The sequence below is a fragment of the Lithobates pipiens genome, unplaced genomic scaffold, assembly GCF_037356315.1.
Source record: "Lithobates pipiens isolate NorthernLeopardFrog02 unplaced genomic scaffold, aLitPip1_a1.2 Scaffold_28, whole genome shotgun sequence".
In the NCBI taxonomy this organism is placed as follows: Eukaryota; Metazoa; Chordata; class Amphibia; order Anura; family Ranidae; genus Lithobates; species Lithobates pipiens.
Window position 1 is genome coordinate 77,440,670 of NW_027507789.1, and position 21,684 is coordinate 77,462,353.

The following is a 21,684-nucleotide window of genomic DNA, read 5'->3' on the forward strand; positions in this document are numbered from 1 at the left end:
CTGTACCTTTGGCTGTTATGGTCACTTGCGGATGCTGCTGCATTCCCTGTATTCGAGGACTTTCACAAAAACTGATTGAAACAGCAGTCTCGAGAACAATGCATCAAACCCTTCCTACTTTTGAGGAGATCTATGTGGACATTGAAGCTCAACTTAATGACATACAGTCCAAAAGTGTATAACACAGGGACTATCATCGAAATGTGTTGAGATAAAATAGTCATACAAAGAGGAGGGAATGTTAGAAAAGTTTTAAATGTTTATTGTGTGACTATTAGAAAAACAATAACCCTGAGACTGATTTTTAAAATGACTTCTGAGCACGTTGTTGTATTACTTGCTGTACCGTTTCTTTTTTGTTTTTTTTAGATAATTTTTATTTAATTTTTCATAACATAACAGAAAGCAAAAGGAGCCGATGAAACCGCTGCAAGTAAGATAGAGTAGGGTAACAGCAATCTGAAAGGGACCAGAACTATTCTGTTCACAGTAAGGTATACATGGATATTTCCAGAGAAACTATATAGAACGATAAAACATCAAGAGTGATCTTCCGTTCGCAGTGACAGTAGAGAGTAGAATCTAGGGCATGTTAATTATTTTCAAGCAGGTGGCTAAACAGGTATTTTCGATTCATAGTATTGTGTACTAGGTTAGATGTGGGTGTGCAACTGGTGAGCGGTCTCTACCAGAATCGGTGAGTATGTGTTGGATCTGTAGTAGAGTATGTAGAATAATGTATGCATACTTAAAAAATAATCCTGGATTGAGTATGGGAGGATGTGTCCAGGAATGTGTCCTGTCAGTGATAGAGCTCAGCTGTTGTTTAGCATCTCAGCTTGTGAATTTAAGATATCACTGAGCGGTATTCTGTGGAAGTACAGAAGTGTAACCAACTTTACCAGATCCTAGGTAGGAAAGTTTGGATTTGTTCGATACATGCAGTAAAAGTTGTTCAGGGGAATAATTTAATGGGTAGGTGGTGATCATTTGGGTGAGTCTATGCACTTCCTTCCAGAACCGTTGAATTTTGGGGCATGACCACCAGATATGTTCAAGGGTTCCGTGCTCTTTTCTGCATCTCCAGCATAAAGGGGAAACGGACGGGAATATGTGATGTAATTTGAGTGGCGTTTTATACCATCTAGACAGTAATTTGAACGTGTTTTCTTGGGCGCAAACATTTAATGAGCCTTTGTGGGCTGTGGTATAGATATTTTCCCAGTCTTTATTCGTGAGGTCAATGTGTAGGTTTCTATGCCAGGCACTGTTGGTCCAGTGCTCAGAGATAGGTCGGTGTGGGAACATTAGGTTGTATGAAAACGATACGAGGTGTCTCTGTGGTTCACTACGTGTACATAGGCCTTCAAAAGGAGTCAGGTTTCGTGGACCTTCCAATTTTTGGGCTTTAGCATTAAGGAAGTGTCTAATTTGGTTGTACGTTCACAGGGAAAGTCTGTCAGTCATTAGTTACTTTGTTAGGTCCTGATAGGACAGGAAGCGGATATTTTCATAAAAGTGTTTGGCTAGGACAGAGGGGTGAGGCCAGAGTCCCGCTAGAAAAGAGGAGTGCATTCCAGGGGGAAATTCTGGATTGAATTTAATTGACATCATAGATCCTAAGGGCGTCGAGATGTGGAATTTATTGCACGCATATTGAAACGCTGCAAGTGTTGGTGCAATTACTGGGTGAGAGGAATAAACTAGAGGGACCTGTTTGGGGGACAACCATGGGGTTTGGGCTAATGGGATCAGGTCTAGAGACGTTTCAAGTTGGACCCAGTCTTTGGTATGTAGGTGGACGTTCCAGTCGATGATCCTTGTTAGCTGGCATGCTAGGTAATATTTATGTATGTCAGGCAAGCCTATACCTCGTTGCAGTTTTGGGGCAGTGAGTTGCTCGTAGCTTAACCTGGGACTTAGAGTGCTCCATATAAAGTCCATGCATATCCTACGGAATGAGGCGAAGAAAGCTTTCGGGAGTTTAATAGGTATTTTCTGAAATAGGTACAAAACCCTAGGTAGTTTATTCATCTTTACGATGGCTGCTCTGCCAAACCAGGAGAACATTCCTGTTGACCATTTTTTTAGATCTGTTGATATTGCTTTTAAAAGTTTTTGGTAGTTGAGCAAGTATGGGCTAGTCAGTGATGTCGGCAGATGTATCCCTAGGTAGGTCATGCTATTAGAACTCCATTGGAAGGGAAAGTTGGAGGTTAGATATTTGTTTGAACTGGTCTAGTGTTTTCAGCAAATTAGGGACAGATGTCAGGGGTTCTATTAAAAACAAAAGAATATCATCTGTGAAAGCAGCGGCCTTGAGTGATTGCCCCTTCACGTCTACACCCTTGATATCCTTATTTGCTCTGATTTGCCTTAACAATGGCTCAAGCGTAAGGACAAAAATTATCGGGGATAGTGGACATCCCTGGCAAGTACCGTTTGTGATAGAGAAGGCATCCGATAGGTGGCCATTGACCCGCACTCTAGCTGTGGGGCCAGAGTATAGCGTGAGAATATAATTGAGCTTTCGATTTGGCAGGCCGATGGCTTTTAAAGTTTCTATCATGTAGTCCCATGCCACCCTATCGAATGCCTTCTCCGCGTCTAGAGATAGGAAGAAGCCACTCTTTTGTTGGGACGTGAGCCAATGGTGTATGTTAAGTCCTTTAAGGGTATTATCTCTCGCCTCCCTACCAGGTATGAAACCCACCTGGTCGGGTTGGACGAGATCCGGGAGCAGGGGGAGAAGTCTGTTGGACAAAATGTTTGCGTACCACTAAAGGTCGACATTTACGATATAGGTCTGTAGTTAGTTACTAATGTGGCGTTTTTACCTGGCTTGGGGATGACAGCTATGTGTGCTGTCAACAGGTCGAGTGGAGGATTAGTGTGTGATGCACATGTGTCGAAGGAGGATAGAAAATGGGGGGGGGGCGTGTCCGGAAGCGGAAGTAAGCGGACGCGAATCCGAGGAGCTCCGCCGAGGCCTCCTGGTAATCGCTGACCATCCAAGCCCGACGAGCTTCTCCGCGGTTCCCCACCGTCCATCGGGGTAGCCGCTGGTGCGGGGCACAACCTGATACCGGTATTGTCCTCCGAAGCCACCGCAAACGCCGACCTCCGGGCCGTGGCAGGCCGCCACCCGAGGACGCGGCGCCGCCATCTTGGGGCCTACGAAGTCCGGACAACGGACGCCAGCCATCCACCGCTACCCACCCCTGGAATCCACCCACAAAATACCTGGGGTCTGAGGGGCTGTCTCCCGGAGGCTGCCGGCGGAAAAAATAACCACCCTGAGCGGTATACTTACATCCGGCCGCATCGCAGAGCTCCGGGCGCCATATTGCGGCCTACAGGAACGCAGGACCACGCCAGCCTTTGCCATCACACCGCCGGAGTGTGGAGCCTGCCCAGCGGACATACATCGCTGCCCAACCGGACACAACACGGCCTGACCAGCAGAGTACAGTGTCCGGCAGTCTCCCGGAGCGACCATCCAGGCCCTGGATCCGGCCTCCATCTCCACCAGGCCGCAGTGAGTACCAGAACAGCATCCCCCCCCCCCCACAGCGGACTAATTCCACCATTCTTAGTGGGAAACTGTACCACAAACAGATCTGGGGGGCAGACCTTGGGGGCTCAGGAAGCTAAGTCCATCAGAGCAGGGAAAACCTGAGGTTCAGGCCTATTTACTGCAGACGGCGGCCATCTTGCTACTCCAAGTACACCCTGTACCTCCCTAACTAACTAGCTCAGCTTGGACTGAAATCACCTAACTCTTCCCCAGCATAACCCCAGCACAGGTGCACACCCCACCGACAATACAGTTCTCCTACCCAAGAACTGCCAAACTCTACCATAGGGGCAGTGGCCTGGTGAACATCACACATGACTGTAATGTAGAGAAACCCTGGTGACCAGAAGGGCCTGTGCACTGAAAACGGACCTGACACGAATATGTCCACACAATCAAAGAGAAGCACACACAGCCATATTCTCCGCTCTGTGGGGACACCCCAGAAGAAGAAAAAGAATTCGCCAGCAAACCTTAGCAAATTTAAATACTGTGGAGAGAGCAAAAGCTCTAAAATGGCAATGTCACGAAGAAACAGTATTGCGGAAGATATGGAAGATGATGAAGTCTCCCTTTCGGCATCTGAAGACTCAACCGCAGGACATGGCAAAACCGACCAGCTCCTTACCTACGCAGCTATGACAGACATTGCCGCTGATATCAAAAGCTCCTTTGCTGCAGCAATCACAGATATTAAAACCGAGCTAATGAGACTATCTGAGCAAATGGCAATCACGGATAGAGCTGGGAAACGGAGGGACAGGGCACTGATCAGGCTGGACGACATCACTAACTCGCATTCCCAACATTTGATCGCTATGAACAGGCAGATTGAAGACCTGGACAATCGAGGCAGGCGAAACAATATCAGAGTCAGAGGAGTGCCCGAATCGGTACCCCCAGATCAGATCAGACCAGCCCTAACTGCCATCTTTAACACTCTCATCGAACGGCCGGAGCAATCGCCCATTGAATTTGACAGGGCGCATAGGGCTCTCAGACCCAGAGCGCAAGATGGATTACCCCCGAGGGACATCATCTGTTGCCTATCGAACTTCAGCCTGAAGGAAGACATCCTCCACAAAGCACGGATGAAGGAAAGGATAGTGCATGAAGAAGCTGAGATCCAACTTTTTCAAGACCTGTCGCCCATTACACTTAAAAATAGAAGAGCGTTACGCCCGCTTCTAGAAGTACTGAAGCAAAAAGGAATCAACTACAGATGGAAGTTCCCGTTCGCACTACAAGCAAACTTTCTGGGGAAACAGCATATGCTAAAAGTCCCTGAAGACCTCCAAAAATTCTGTGAGGAGCTACAGATTACACCGGTGGAACTCCCGGAGTGGTATGCAGAATTCCTCGTGCCACCGGCGATCAACAACCCACAATTCTCAGCAGGTCTCACCCAGGCACAATCGCCTTATCAGCTAGGCAAGCACCGCAGAAGCGCTGACAGACACAATTTAGAGTCCCCAGCCTCCTCCAAAAGTGCTAGAAGCCCGAGAGGGAGATAATCAAGAGGCTACTGAAATGACCGAACCTTCTACAACATAATTCCTGTCCTGATGCAAGTTTCTACCAGCTTTCTAGTACGGCACCATGAACTGGAACAACCCACCTTGTTTTGTTTTGTTTATGGAAAACTCACCCACTATTCGGTTGTCACTATCCTGTTGCAATAGAGCGGCACACAACTCTAAAAGCTGAAGGCTCCCCCTTTTCACCTCCCCCTCCCCTAACATGGTTAGACTTCAGTTCTCTGCGGAGAGACTATAACATTCTGCAGCAACAACGTTGACTTTTATTCTGTTATGCTTTAACTTTTGTCTTTTATTTAGGCTCTGAGAATGGCAAAGTGTTAAGCACCTAAATATCGCTATTGGTGCGTGAGATGCTCCCCTACATCTCCAGAGATGGTGTATCTTTCCTGACTGCAGAACAGTGAGTTACATTGCATGACCCATTGCTGTATATTCCCCCCCCAACATAACATGGGGGATAGTATACCCTTGCAACTAGCAGCAGAAAGCAATAACAGGTTGACCCTGTGGACACTATTTAGTCCATCTGGACTAGGCCTCCTCCCGCATAGTCAGGGCTAACAGCCGAGGGACTAGGCTACCCCTAGAATACACGGAGATGCCTGGACCTAGTAATGCAATCCGGAAGAGTTGAAAGTTGTGCACTTTCTCACTTAGGCTTTGGGTTAAAATATGACGGAGTCTTGTTTTTGCTTGAAAGTTTTTTTCCCTTTTTTTTTTTTTTTTTTTTTTATTTATTTTTTTGTGTGTGGTGGGTTTTCCTTTTTCTCTGAAAGTTCTCGTTCTACAGCTTGGTGCCTAGGCCTTAGCTTCTTTTGAATGGTTTATAAAGTGTTTATATTGTTAACCTCTCTAGCAAACCGATTAATGATAACTTGTACATCTCCCTCCTCCCCCATCACTCAAATACACTATAGCCTACTATAGATGCTACTGACTGGTTTCAGATACCTTACTTACAGATGTCCTCTTGTTGAGGATTAGACACAATGCACTAAGCCGGACCCCACCTCTGGTCACCTACATCGCTGCCACAGAGCAGTCCAAAGAAACAGTCACAGTTTGACTGCTTGTTGGTCACCTCCCACTAACCCCCAAAGGGAAAATACCAACGCATACGCATATTGGTTGAATCCCAAACAGACCCACCACCGACTAGTGGCTGGTGGGTACTTTTCTTCATATACCTTACATTCTTAAGTCTTTCATTCCCTTTTCTCCTCTTACCTTACCCCCCCACCCCCTTCTCCCACTCCCCCTCCGTACCCCACGCACATACGCATTCTCCTCTTCTAACCCACAGCACCCTACCCTACCACGCTATACCATCTACAACTCCTGTGACATTCATTCACGGAAGTAGCTTTTTCAGAACCCATCCATCCTAGACCAACGGTCAAGATGGCATATGCTTTCCTAGGGAAAAAGCCAACTCTTGTCTCACATAATGTGAATGGCCTGAATATTCCTGAGAAACGGTCTAGATTGTTAAGAGAACTTAAAAAAGTGCGTCCCTCTGTGGTATTTCTACAAGAAACCCACTTCAAGGACAAAAATATTCCTAAACTCACTGACAACATATACACCAAAGCTTATCACTCAACCAATCCCCTTGCCAAAACGAAAGGAGTGTCCATCCTACTGAACAAAGACGCACCCTTTGAACTAAAACACCAACTTATTGACCCTGAGGGACGATATTTGTTCCTGAAGGGCACCTGGGAGGGATCCCCTATAACACTTGCTAATGTGTACTTCCCGAACACCTCCCATGTGCCATTCTGTGGCAAAATAATCGAAGAACTTAAATGGTTTGCGGAAGGTTGTGTTCTTCTGGGTGGGGATTTCAACATACCTCTTTCACCCCTGAAGGACACCTCTTCTGGACACACCCATGTCAGTTACAGGCTCCTTAAACGAATGAAAACACTACTGCAGTCATTGACTCTGGTGGATGCGTGGAGATCCATGCACCCATCGGAGAAGGACTTCACCTTTTACTCCGCACCTCACAAACGATACTCAAGAATTGACATGATCTTTGTCTCACAAAGAGACTTGGGTAACTTACTTGCAGCTGAGATTGGCATTATTGCTCTTTCTGACCACGCACCCACGGCTATCTCAGTTGAACTGGGTGCACACCGCAAACCCGCATTTAATTGGAGACTTAACCCTACACTCCTTACTGACCAAATAGTGAGAGATGACATTCAAAACACAATTAATACATACTTTCGCAATAACATTGACGCTGATACAAACCCACTAAACAATTGGGAAGCCCACAAGTCAGTGGTGAGGGGTGAACTGATAAAATGGGGCGCCAGGAAGAAAAGGGAGAGAGAGGGTGAAATTACAAAACTATCCCAACAAATTTCTAACTTGGAACTACAACATAAACAATCCCAATCTCGCCGGGTAGAAGAGCAACTGACTGAACGCAGAAAGGCACTACGCCTCCTGCTGGATCTCAAAATCAAAAGATCACTCTTTTTCAGGAAAAATATTTTTTATGAACATGGGGACAAAAGTGGGAAACAACTAGCTAAGGCCCTGAAGGAAGCAACATTATCTAGTCATATCCATGCTATAAAGGACAAAAAGGGGACACTGCAATACAAATCTAAAGAAATGGCAGACCTGTTCCACGATTACTATGCTAAATTATACAACCTACCGGCCCAACACAAACCGTCCCACATAACTCAGACAAAACAAGAAGCAATTAAAGACTTCCTGGAAAACAGTAACTTGCCTTCTCTGGCAAGTGACGAGGCAAACAAATTGGATGACCCTATAGCTATATCAGAGATCTCAGACGCAATATTTGATCTAAAAACAGGTAAAAGCCCTGGACCGGATGGCTTCACGTCCCAATATTATAAGACTTACACAATTTCCCTTCTAAAACCTCTACAGGCGGCCTTTACCTTCCTAGCAAAGCACAGAAACAACTCCAACTCATTCTTAATGGCACACATAGCTGTTATCCCGAAACCTAACAAAGACCACTCCGACTGCGCAAATTTTAGGCCCATATCACTCCTAAATGTTGATCTCAAGATCTTGGCCAAGATACTTGCCAATAGATTGAAACCCCTCTTGGCAAAGATCGTAGGCCCTGAGCAGGTAGGATTCATGCCAGGTAGGGAAGCCCGTGACAATACCACTAAGGCACTGAATCTTATCCACTTTGCTCAAACCTCCAAAACAGCCGGCATCCTGCTCTCCACTGATGCAGAGAAGGCTTTCGATAGGGTCTCCTGGGACTACATGATGGACACTTGTGCCCACATTGGATTAAAAGAGAACATGCTATCGTGGATCTCAGCCCTCTATCGAAATCCCCAGGCCCAAATTAAAGTAAATAACATACTCTCAGACCCCATCTCGATCCACAATGGAACACGCCAAGGATGCCCTCTATCACCACTTCTCTTTATTATCACTTTAGAACCCCTAATAAGAACAATCAACCTACACAGAGATATCCAGGGCTTCGTAGTAAACCATAGAGAATACAAAATAGCCGCATATGCGGATGACCTTTTACTCTTCATCACCAACCCACATATATCTTTACCAAATCTTCAAAAAGTGTTTCAAACCTTCGGGTTCATTTCCAATTTTAAAGTGAATCAGTCGAAATCTGAAGCACTCAACCTTACATTATCACCTGATCAATTTAAGAGGCTGAAAGACAACTACCCTTATAAATGGGAACAGACCACACTCAAATACCTGGGAATAAACTTAACTAACAGCCTTGACACTCTATACCACTACAACTTTAAACCTTTATTATCCACAATAACTAAAGACCTGCTGAGATGGAAACCAAAGAAATTCTCATGGTTTGGCAGAGCGTCCATCTTGAAGATGACGATACTGCCTAGACTATTGTACCTATTTAATGCTCTACCCATAAAAATTCCGGAAACCTTTTTTAGCACTCTCCTTAAAGCACAGAGAGCCTTCCTTTGGGCAGATAGAAAACCCAGAATCAGTTTCACTCTACTAACGCTTCCCAAAAGTGAAGGAGGCATGGGTCTTCCTGACTTCAAAAAATATTTTCAGGCTGCACACATCACCAGACTCATAGATTGGCACTGTCATGGCCCAAACAAAGACTGGGTCCAACTAGAAAGCAATCTAACCCTACATAAAACACTTTACTATCCATGGTCTATACACTCCAAGAAGGACAAACAGATAGGACACCCACTGATTGAAAACACAATCAATATCTGGCACAAAGTAGCGAGTCTTTACAAGATCGCATCCGTCCCGGGTCCGCTGACACCGCTCACCAATAATCCTGCTTTCCCACCGGGTATGCACCATAAACTACCACATGATCTCCTCATTCACCACTGTATAGCAAACTCGAAAATCAAAACATTTGAAGCTCTTAGCTCCGAGGTGGGTGAGGCACTTCCTGGTCTGTGGTTTTACATGCAATTACGGGACTTTGTGGTGAACAGTAAGCATAAATCTAAATTTAGCCTCCCGTTGACACAGCTGGAATCTATATGCTTAAAAAGATCACCGGTAGCACACACCACGTCCCTTGCATACTCATGGCTAATAAGTACGCCACACGTGGATAATAATAACCACAAGAAGAAGTGGGAACTTGACCTTAAACTGAAAATTTCTGAAAAGCAATGGGAAAAGGTGTGTATTCTGACACATAAATGCTCATTAAGCTCCAAATATCAAGAGATTTCCTATAAGGTCCTCACCCAGTGGTATCTGACACCGCAAAAGACCGGGAGATGGTCTCATCCAGCCTCGGATGATTGCTGGAGATGTAAAACTTGTGTAGGCTCCTTTATACATATCTGGTGGGAATGCCCTCTCATCCGCACCTACTGGGACGAAATTAGGACCTGGATAAAACATATAACAGAAACTAATCTCGAGCTAGACGCAGCAGCGTGCCTGATTAATCTTGTCCCAATTACCTTGAGTCGCTACAAAAAATCACTCTCTCGACATTTACTTGTGGCTGCTAAAACACTCATACCCATCTATTGGAAAACCCCCAGAGTCCCAGGAGTTAGGGACTGGTTAAATAGAGTGCAATATATTTATAAAATGGAGGAAATAGTGGCAATGAAAAAAGAGAATAGCACTTCCTTTAACAAAACTTGGCAACCTTGGCTGGCTTTTACCCTCTCTTCAGATTACCAATCACTTATGGGCTGAACTTCCCTTCCCCATTATTCTCAGAAGAACAGGAAATAGAAAGGAGAAACAGAATGATTGAGCTATACATGCCTCTATTAGATGTACACTTACCTTAAGGAATCGAATCCCAGTGCGATGGTACCCCTCCCCTCCCCCCCCTCGACTTCCATCCCCCTTTACCTTGTACCCTCTTTCACCCTCCATCTAATACACAATTTACCCAGTGGTATCTTTAGTTTTCACTTTAGCTATTGGATAATACTTTATCTTTTGTTCTAATTGTGATATTTGGTTACAACACAAACGCTATCTATCTGTATCAATGTATGTATACATACCACTGTTGACGACATTTATAATCTTATGTTAATTGTAAACCTGACTATATTCTCAATAAAACCTTTGATTGTGAAAAAAAAAGAAAAAGAAAATGGGGAATCAGTAATTGTTCGTAAGTTTTATAGTAGCCGACGGTTAATCCGTCGGGTCCCAGGCTTATACCTGTCTGCATAGATTTAAGTGCCGTCCTCGCTTCCTCTGTGGTCAAGGGAACATCGAGATTTTTATAAGAACATTCTGAAATTGGGGGTGGGCTATACTGGCTCAGAAAATCGGTGATGATCTTTTTCCGCCTCTGTTCTGGGGATGTATGGCCTGTGGGTGATATGGATAAGTTATAGAGTTTGGAGTAATAGCTTACAAATTGGGCAGCTATGTCAGGTGTCGAGTTCAACTTGTGTCCCAATGGATCTGTGATATAATGGATCGTATTACGAGCTTTCTTTGTTTGGAGTGCTCTCGCTAACAGTTTTTCCGTTTTTTTTTTGATAATCATAGAAGGTTTTTTGGGTAAGTATGTATTTGCATCTGGTTTGTTTTCCCAACAAATCTAGCATATCTTTCCTAGCTTGGGTTAGGGTTGTAAGAAGCGTTGTAGCTCTTGTAAGTTTGTGTGCGCGTTCTAGCTGTCTAATTCTGTTGGCCAATTCATTGAAATATTGTCTGGAATCTTTCTTCTTTCTAGCGGCCGCTGCTATGAGTAGTCCCCGCACTACACGTGTGTTCTTCCCAGTTAATGAGGGGAGAAGTATCTGTGGCGATGTTTTCTGTGAAGTATTGTGAAATACCACGTTCCACTTCTGTGGCTATGGTAGGATCCGTTAGAAGGGAGGAGTTTAGTTTCCATGACTGTGCGTGTGGGTGATTCGTTGGGAAGGAAAGTGTTATCGAAATTGGATTGTGGTCCAAGATAAACATTGGGTCAATGGATGCGCTTTTGAGTGCAGGTAGGGCATTTTGTGAGATAAAAAAGAAGTCAATTCTAGAATATTAATTATGTGGTGCTGGGTAGAAGGTATAATCTTTCGCGTCTGGGTGTAGGGTGCGCCAAGAAAGAGTCATGCAATAGGAGGGTTTGAAGTTGAGTTTTTATTGCCCTTAAAGCAGCATACGTGAGGGACGAGGTGTCGTGGACGTATCGAGTAGAGGGTCCAGAGGTACATTAAAGTCACCCCCCAAGAGTAGTGTACCTTCCAGGAAATCGGTCAATTTTTTAATGGTGTCTCTGATGAATGCAAGCTGGTGAGTATTAGGCGCATATATGTTTGCTAATGTTAATTTCTTGTTCTTATACGTTCCTTTGAGAAAAAGGAATCTGCCATTGTCGTCGAATAAAGTGTCTGTAATCAGGAGGGGACAGTGTTTCGAGAGCAAGATACTCCTTTTGCCTTGGCATTTATCGTTGTAGAATGGTAAGCTGTGGGGTAATAACGGCTGTATAGTTTAGGAATTGCTGATGTGCGGAAATGGGTTTCTTGTAGAAGGTGCGTGCTTGTGCACTTACTTGGTAAGGGGCTGGAGCTGGGGAAAGGGCTATCCGGCAACAGGTGAGTACCCGCTCACCTGTTCACTTAGGGTAGGTGGGAGCCGGAGTAAGATAGAGGCTTGTAAACTGAGCTCCGTATATTTAAATACAGAGTAGTCCTCCAAGCCATTGAGTGGGAGGTGATTGCCACAGAGCAAAGAAACGTAGTGAGGTGTCCATCACACCAGTAGCCTGCTCTAATGGATGTGCTCTTGACGAGGGTCGACTGTCGATAAGGGCGAGAATCTGGGGTTATCTGTTAAAGAGCAGAGGATTTCGGGGGACTGAGAGTAAGTCAAGGATGCTGTGTATTTCGTTGTCCAATGTATACGATAGAGGGCTCTTGATGTAAACAAAGGTATTGAAAAACAATGAGGGGTGGCTGTGCTCCGCCGGCCGGATTGCAATCCACAGCCATCCTCCGCTGTGGATCGCTAAATCTGATCATCAACTCACCCATCCCCTCTGCTGGGCTCTCCCCTACAGCCTGGGACACCTTTGGCCGCTCGCCATAGCCCGCGGACAGGGCGATCCGGCCCGCCGCGGATCCAAGCGGCAGGCCGCCGGTCGCCATCTTGCGGCCCACTCGGCCTCCAGACCACCGCATTTGCCTGCCGGGATGGCCGGGAACCACCGCATCGGCGGCGGACGACCATCGGGAGAGGCCCCCCTATTCACTGGGCCTCCCAGACCGGAGCCGCCTCTCGGCCACCTGACCCGGACATCCCTCAGCCTGGTGAGTCCCCTGAGGGGTTACTTCTAGACTCCCCTGACATCCTCTCCCCATCGGGTGGGTGCCATCTCCCAGGGCAGTGTGGGGGCCGAAGATAGGGGTAGCTCTGATAACTGCCCCTGACTTTAAATAGACTGCTAGCCTGCTGCAGCCCTTTTTCCCAGGAAAGGCCCTGGCTCCGGCCTGTCCTGGATTACGGCGGCCATCTTGCTACACCCAGCTTCCAAAACTCTTCTTACTATAGCCTGCTGGTGTGAGGGGAGAATATAATTAGCTGACATTATTGGAAATCACTTCACACCAGGGGTGCTTGTGAGCTAAGTACCAGGATGACCGCAAACTAGAGGCGCTTCTCCGCCACCGAACACAACGGCTGTGATACGACCGCTCCTGCACGTTTCTCTTGACTGACTATATCCCGGCATTGAGACTGACAATATGGGGCGTAAATCAGGCACAGCACGAAGCACTACGAAGAGACAGGCTGTGTGTGCGAGCCTTGAGGCCTTTCCGCCAGACGGCCTGCTGGAGTCGCAGGCCTCAGACATGGACTTCACCCCTCCGTTGCTCACTGGTGAGCCCGAAGCCTGTTCAGATGCGGAAAGCATACCAGGAGTCCAGCAACCCTATGTGGCGCCTTCATTGCGGGATGCAGACCTGCTGTCTCGCTTTAAAACCATGCTGCAGGGGGAACTGTCAGCAGCCACCTCCAAACTGGCCACGCATCTCACGAAGGAAATCCGTGAGTTGGGCAACCGTACGAATGCGCTGGAAGATAGAATGGAGGCTGCAGCAACAGTTATTGATCACCATGAGCAGGACTTGCAGGACATCCGCAGGGAGCTGGATGCAGCCCTCCTAAAATTAGAGGACTTTGAGAACAGGTCGAGGCGAGGGAACCTCCGGCTTAGGGGACTCCCTGAAACTATTGAGGACTTAACCTCTACTGCCACGGCTCTATTCCAGGAATTGGTCCCAGGCATTCCAATTGATTGCATGGAATTTGAACGGATCCACCGGGCCCTGGGGCCGAGGAAGGAAGGGGGGCCTCCTTGGGACATTATCATCAAGTTCACGTACTACCGCACCAAGGAAACGCTCCTTAGGGCAGCACGGGACAAGCCTGATCTCCGTTTCCAAGGCCACAAATACCAACTCTTTACTGATTTGGCCCCCTCCACAGTGCTAAAGAGGCGACAACTGAAACCATACACTTCAGCTCTGGTAGAACGCCACATCAAATACACATGGGGCTTTCCTTTTCGCCTCGCTTTCACCTACCAAGGCAGGGGCTACACAGTGCGCACCGCGGAGGAAGCCCAGGCGACTTTTAAAGCACTACATTTGCTCCCCTCTTCGGATGACCCCAACCTCTGTGAGAAGGCCTCAGATCCTGGGCCCTCTTCTAGGTGCCTGGGCCGTGTGTGGGAACCAGTCAGCAACCGAAAACGCCCCCTTCCTGCTACCCAATCACATGCTCGGTCCCCCTATTCCGATCCGGGATGACGACCACACGGGTGCGCCCGTTCATGATCCCTTGTTTTTGGTTCGGTTGCCCTCCCCGGACCTTTGAAGCACTGTTTGTTTCTGCCTGATGCTGGATTTTGTCTTATACCAGATGATGGGACCATGCTCTCCTGGCCCATACTTCCCCCCCCCCCCCCTTCCTTGTCCCCCCCCCCCCCCCTTTTTTTTTTTTTTTTTTTTTTTTTTTTTTTTCATATAAACTTACAGTCACTTGTGGTATTTACTTAAACTGCAGGCCCTATGCTACTTCACCTTTGACTTTAGGCTTTTATCAGTACTCCAGCCCTACTGGGACTACCTAGTTTTGCCCAAGCCCCCAGCTCATCTGAGGGCCTTCTCTTGGACCAATTGTTTCTTTAAAATTAAGAGAGTGGGACTGTAACCCTGGTGGGATAGGGGTAGTCTGGGGGGCCGGCTCCAGGGCTTACTGTATATAAAGTCTACTTTCCTATGTATATTGGTTGGTTTTTGGACCCTAAGAACTGCAAAGGGCCCTATTATTCTCATCTTTTACCCTGCCTTCCTTCCCCATCCCCACTCCCTCCTCTCCTCATCCATGCCCCCTCCCCGTTTCCCTTCCATTCCCTTCCACTTCCCTCCCCATACCCTGCGCTTCTCTTCCCCTCTCTCTGCACTTTCCTTCTTCCCCCTGCTCCCCCTCTTATTTCCCCATCCCCCTATTCTTACTTCCCTTCCCTTACCTCTCCCTCCCTCTTAACTTAGTATATATATATTTTTTTCTCTCTCTCTCCTTTTCTCTCTTCCCTGTTCCCCCCCCCCACTTCCTTCCTACCCTCCCTTCCTTGCTCGGGTCGAGCCATGGTTTATTTCAGGTCCGCTCCACTTAAGGGTGTGGGCCGTGATCAGCACTGGTGGCCCCCCGCTGAACCGTGGCCCTAGGCCATACGGGGTCCCCTCTTTTGTTGGTGGTCCCCTGGGGGCCTGGCGGCGCTCCGGCACGGGGGTCACGTTCGGGGACCGAGGTTGTGTCCTCTCCTTGGGCGCTCCCGGCGGGGCGGCGCCGTTTGGGGAGGACCTTTCATCCCATTACTAGTTTTATTTACTGCTACCCAGTAGCAGTACTGTGGGACGGGCTTAGCCCGTCTCACCTGTTTTTGTTCCAGTTTTAATTGCCCTGTGCATGGGCGGTAATAAGATAATAATGTAGTAATATTCTAGTACTAATGTGGTTTTACTGTTGTCAATGCTGTTATGTTTCACTATTTGTTAGCCTTGTGGTTGGTGGTGGAGCCGCCTCCTTTGGTGTTCTGCTGTGGGATGCAATGCTCACCAATTGTGATGTTTATGTGTTTCACTTGTCTATTCTGTGTTTCTTCTTCTCTCTCTTTCTCTTCTTCCTTGTGTTTCCCTCCCCACTCCCCTATTCGGGTTCGGATAGCCTCGCCTTGGGATCAGGGTAAGTACGTACCTTGTTGGTCGCTCTATAATTATATTAACCTTCCTTTCTCCCCCAGATGACTCAGAATGTGCTGAAAATATTCTCGCAGAACATCCATGGGTTCAATTCCCCCATTAAGAGGTCAAAGGTCTTCCGTCATTTAAAATCTCAATCCATGTGGTGTGTCTGCAGGAAACCAGGTTCTCCCTATCCTCTTCCCCCAAATATTTGTCCTCCCATTATCCAATGTTTTTTACAGCTTCCGCTTCTGAGAAGCACAGAGGGGTGCTGATGGCCTTTAGGAGTAACCTCCAATTTACCTGCTCTAAGGAAATAGCGGACCCTACGGGTAGATATTTGATCTTGCAGGGCACCCTCTGGGACCAGGAGGTCACTTTGGTTGGGTATTATGCTCCTAACTCATTTCAACAGAGGTTTTTCTCCCATTTGTTTCAGGTGATCACTAAGCACCAAAAAGGCCTTCTGATTATGATGGGAGACTCTAACTCTGTTTTTAACTCCTCTTTGGACAGGCGTAGCCTCAGGGAAGTGCCTCCGTCCCATGATGCCTCCCAGGAACAAATATTGCATGATCTCTTCCAGTCTTATGGCATGGTGGACGTGTGGCGCGAGCAACATCCGTTGTCACAGGAATTTACTTTTTTTTCTAACCCCCACCAGAGTTTTTGTAGAATAGATCACGTGTTTTTGCAACTCGGCTCCCTGCCGTTGGTACATAAGGTCATTATTGCTACCTCTCCCTGGTCTGATCATGATCCCCTGATTCTTGGAATATCCTTGGCAGGATTCTCCCGCCCGGCCTATCTCTGGCGGCTTAATGAATCCCTCCTGAGTACGCAAGCTACGTCTTCTCAGATAGAAACATATATCTAAACCTATTTCACAGAAAATGTAGGCTCAGTTGATTCTCCAGTTACCTTGTGGGAAGCCCACAAGGCGACAGTCAGAGGACACATAATCCAGCTCGCTTCCCGTACAAAGCGGGCCAGGGAGCAGCGGATACGGGAGTTGACCTCCTTGTTAGAGGCGGCGGATGCGACGTGGAAGGCGCATCCTTCGGTAGCCCATAGGCGGACGCGTGACAACTTGGCCACTGAGTTGGACCTGCTCGCCTCCGCTCAGGCGGAGAAAGCTCTGCGCTGGTCCAAATATAAATTTTCTAGTTGCTCGAACAAACCTGGTTCCATGTTGGCTAGGAAACTTAATTCAGTGGGGGGTCCGGGCAGGCTGGTTCGATTACAGGTGACGGGTGGGGGATTCACGTCCAACCCATCCAAAGTAGCTGCTGGCTTTGCCTCCTTCCTCTCCTCTCTCTATAGTGGACCAACTGCCTTCGACCGAGACAGGGCAGAGAGTTTCTTCCAATCAATTAGTCTTCCTTTATTGTCCTCAGCGGCACAGACTAGCTTGAATGCTCCCATAACTGAACTGGAGGTCGCCCAAGCCCTAAAGTCCCTTAAGCCGTCCAAGGCCCTGGGCCCAGACGGCTTTACCGGTCTATACTATAGGACATTTGCATCCCTGCTCACGCCCCATTTAACGTCTTACTACAATGCCTGGCGGGAAGATGCGAGACCCTCGCCGGACTCGCTGAAAGCCCACATCTCTATGATCCCTAAGTCATCCGAGGAGGCCACAGACCCACAGTCCTTTTGTCCCATCTCCCTGTTGAATGTTGACCTGAAGGTTCTGGGAAAGGTTCTGAGCACACGAGTCAACAGATATCTTCAGGTCGTCATTCACAGGGATCAGGTGGGCTTTGTGCCCGGTCGCCAGGCGGGGGACAGTGTCCGCAAGGTGGTCCATCTCCTTCATATACTTCGTCAGCGTAAAATACCAGGACTTTTGCTATCCCTAGATATTTATAAAGCGTTTGATTCACTCTCCTGGGATTACCTTTACTTTGTTCTAGCCAAATGGGGATTTGGACCACTTTTTCTACAATAGATTCAGGCCCTCTATTCCGCACCGTCGGCGTCGGTGAAATGTGCGGGCTTTCTTTCTGAACCTTTCCCGATACTCCGGGGGACTAGACAGGGATGCCCCCTGTCCCCGGCACTGTTTATTCTGGCATCGGAGCCGCTGGCGGCGGCGATCAGGGCCTGTGGTGATATCTCGGGAATCCCTTACGCGGGCACTCAATACAAAGTGAACCTCTTCGCGGACGACGCCCTTTTGACCCTGTCCAACCCGCTTATCTCTCTGCCCAACTTGCAACTAGTATTAGACCGATTCTCGGCCTTCTCAGGTCTTCAAATTAACCTCTCCAAGACCACAGCGATGAATGTTAACCTCCCTCTGGAACTGGTGCAGCGCCTTCAGGACCACTTTCCATACCGTTGGGCTTCCCACTCGATTGATTATTTAGGTGTCAAATTGACACCGTCTTATTCTTCCCTTTTCTCGGCCAACTATTATCCCCTTTTGCGAACGGTGTCCACCCTTATGCAAGCCTGGCAATTCCCCACACTCTCATGGGTAGGCAGGATCTCTGCGGCGCGAAGATGACCATCCTTCCTAAAGTCCTTTATTATTTTCGTGCTTTGCCTGTCCGGGTACCCCCCTTTTTTCTTCGACTCCTGCAGAATAGGATCCTCCAATTTATATGGGTGCGCAAACGTCCCAGGATACCTAGAGTGACCCTTTACACCCACAGGCTCCGGGGAGGCCTGGGGGTCCCTAATATCTCTCAATACTACACAGCGGCCCAGATCGCTCCGTTGACTATGCTCCATGCAACCACGGATGTTCCTCTGTGGGTGCTCCTGGAGGTGCCTGGCTGTGACCCTTGTGCACTTCAGGCACTCCTTTGGCTCCCCAGAAATCTGCACCCTCCCTTCCTCAGCCCCATGCTCCTACATAGTCTGCAGGTGTGGGACTCAGTTCGCTTTTCCAGCAATCTGATGTCCCCCTTTCTACCCCTACTTCCCATCACTCATAACCATGGGCGTCCGCAGCAGGGGGCAAGGGGGGTCAAGTGCCCCCCCCTGGAATCCCCAAGGTGTTGCATGCCGTCATGCTGCATTTTTTTTTTACTGAGTCCGCTGGCGGCTGCATCCTCGCTCTCTCCTCTGGATCACACAACACTGGCTGGCTCTGTGTTCAGCGGCCGCTCTGTAACACAGTCCCGCCCCCCCAGACCTGCTCGCGTGATAGTAGAGAGAATCAATTTTCCGCCTATCACACAAGCCGGTCTGGGGGGGCGGGACTGTGTTACAGAGCGGCCACCGAACACAGAGCCAGCGTTGTGTGGCTCTGTGTTCGGCGGCCACTCTGTAAAGAGAGGAGGAGATGCCCATCTGTGCCAAAGTCCCTGGATAGGAGGATCGAGGGGGGATGGGGGCTGCAGTGCTCTCATCCACCACCACACTCTCCTGCCCCCCGTGCTCTCCTCCACCACCACACTCTCCTGCCCCCCCAGTGCTCTCCTCCACCACCACACTCTCCTGCCCCCCCCAGTGCTCTCCTCCACAACCACACTCTCCTGCCCCCCCCAGTGCTCTCCTCCACCACCACACTCTCCTGACCCCCCCCAGTGCTCTCCTCCACCACCACACTCTCCGGCCCCCCCAGTGCTCTCCTCCACCACCACACTCTCCGGCCTCCCCAGTGCTCTCCTCCACCACCACACTCTCCTGCCCCCCCCAGTGCTCTCCTCCACCACCACACTCTCCTGCTCCCCCGTGCTCTCCTCCACCACCACACTCTCCTACCCCCCCAGTGCTCTCCTCCACCACCACACTCTCTTGCCCCCCCCGTGCTCTCCTCAACCACCACACTCTCCTGCCCCCCCCCAGTGCTCTCCTCCACAACCCCACTCTCCTGCCCCCCCCCCCAGTGCTCTCCTCCACCACCACACTCTCCTGACCCCCCCCAGTGCTCTCCTCCACCACCACACTCTCCGGCCCCCCCAGTGCTCTCCTCCACCACCACACTCTCCGGCCCCCCCAGTGCTCTCCTCCACCACCACACTCTCCTGCTCCCCCGTGCTCTCCTCCACCACCACACTCTCCTGCCCCCCCAGTGCTCTCCTCCATCACCACACTCTCTTGCCCCCCCCCCAGTGCTCTCCTCAACCACCACACTCTCCTGCCCCCCAGTGCTCTCCTCCACCAGCACACTGTCCTGCCCCCCCAGTGCTCTCCTCCACCATCACACTCTCCTGCCACCCCCCCAGTGCTCTCCTCCACCACCACACTCTCCTGCCCCCCTCCCAGTGCTCTCCTCCACCACCACACTCTCCTGTCCCCCCAGTGCTCTCCTCCACCACCACACTCTCCTGACTCCCTCCCAGTGCTCTCCTCCACCACCACACTCTCCTGCCCCCTCCCCAGTGCTCTCCTCCACCACCACACTCTCCTGCCCCCCCCAGTGCTCTCCTCCACCACCACACTCTCCTGCCCCCCTCCACCACCACACTCTCCTACCACGCCCAGTGTTCTCCTCCCCTACCACACTCTCCTGCCACTCCCCCAGTGCTCTCCTCCACAACCACACTCTCCTGCCCCCCCAGTGCTCTCCTCCACAACCACACTCTCCTGCCCCCCCCAGTGCTCTCCTCCACCTCCACACTCTCCTGCCCCCCCCAGTGCTCTCCTCCACCACCACACTCTCCTGCCCCCCCCCAGTGCTCTCCTCCACCACCACACTCTCCTGCCCCCCCCAGTGCTCTCTCCTCCCCTGTTCTTGCCGCCCCCCTGCTCTCCAGCTCTCCCCATACTTCTCTAGCCACCATCCCAGTGCTCTCCACCCCCCGTTCACCCCCAGTGCTCCCCCCTGCCCCCCCCAGTGCTTTCCCCCCCTGTTCTCCCCCCAGTGCTCTCCACTCCCCCCAGTGCTCTCCCCCCTGTTCTCGCCTCCCCGTGCTCTCCACTCCCCCCAGTGCTCTCCCCCTTGTCCCCCCCCCCCAGTGCTCTCCTCCACCACACTCTCCTGCCCCCCCCCCCGACAGTTTTCTCCTCCCCTGTTCTTGCTGCCCCCCCTGCTCTCCAGCTTTCCCCATCCTTCTCTAGCCACCATCCCAGTGCTGCCCCCCCAGTGCTCTCCCCCCTGTTCCCCCAGTGCTCTCCACTCCGCCCAGTGCTCCGCCCCCTGTCCCCCCCACAGTCCTCTCCGCTCCCCCCAGTCCGCTCCCATCCACGCTCTCCCCCCGTGTTCTCCCCCCTGTCCTTCCCCCCCAGTGCTCTCCACTCCCTCCAGTGCTCTCCCCTCTGCTCTCCCCCAAAGTGCCCTGCTCTCCCCCCTGTTCTTTCTTCCCCCCAGTGGTCTCCCCCTGTTCTTTCCCCCCCAGTGCTCTCCCCCCTGTTCTTTCTCCCCCCCAGGGCTCTTCAGCTCTTCCCATCACTCTCCAGTCCCCACCCCAGTGCTCTCCAGCCCCCTATTCTCCCCACCCCTGTTCTTTCTGCCCCCCTGGTGCTCTCCAGCCCCCCCCAGTGCTTTCTACCCTCCGTGCTCTCCACCGCAGTTCTTTTTGGCTCCCCCCAGCACTCTCCACTCCCCACCCCTGTACTGTCCACTCTCCTTGCATTTTGCCCCCACCCATGTGCTCTCCACCCCCCATAGTGCTCTCCAGTCCCCATGCTTTCCACCCCTGTTCTTTCTGGCCCCCACTGGTGCTCTCAAGCTCCCCCCCATTGCTCTCCACTCCCCCTGTTTTTCTGCCCCCCCAGCGCTCTTCACCACCCCACACTCTTAGCCCCCCCAGTGCTCTCTGCTCCCCACCCCTGTGATCTCCACTCCCCCTCGCTCTTTGCCCCCACCCATGTGTTCTCCAACCCCACTAGTACTCTTTGCTCCCCCTTCTCTCCTACTCCCACCCAGTGCTCT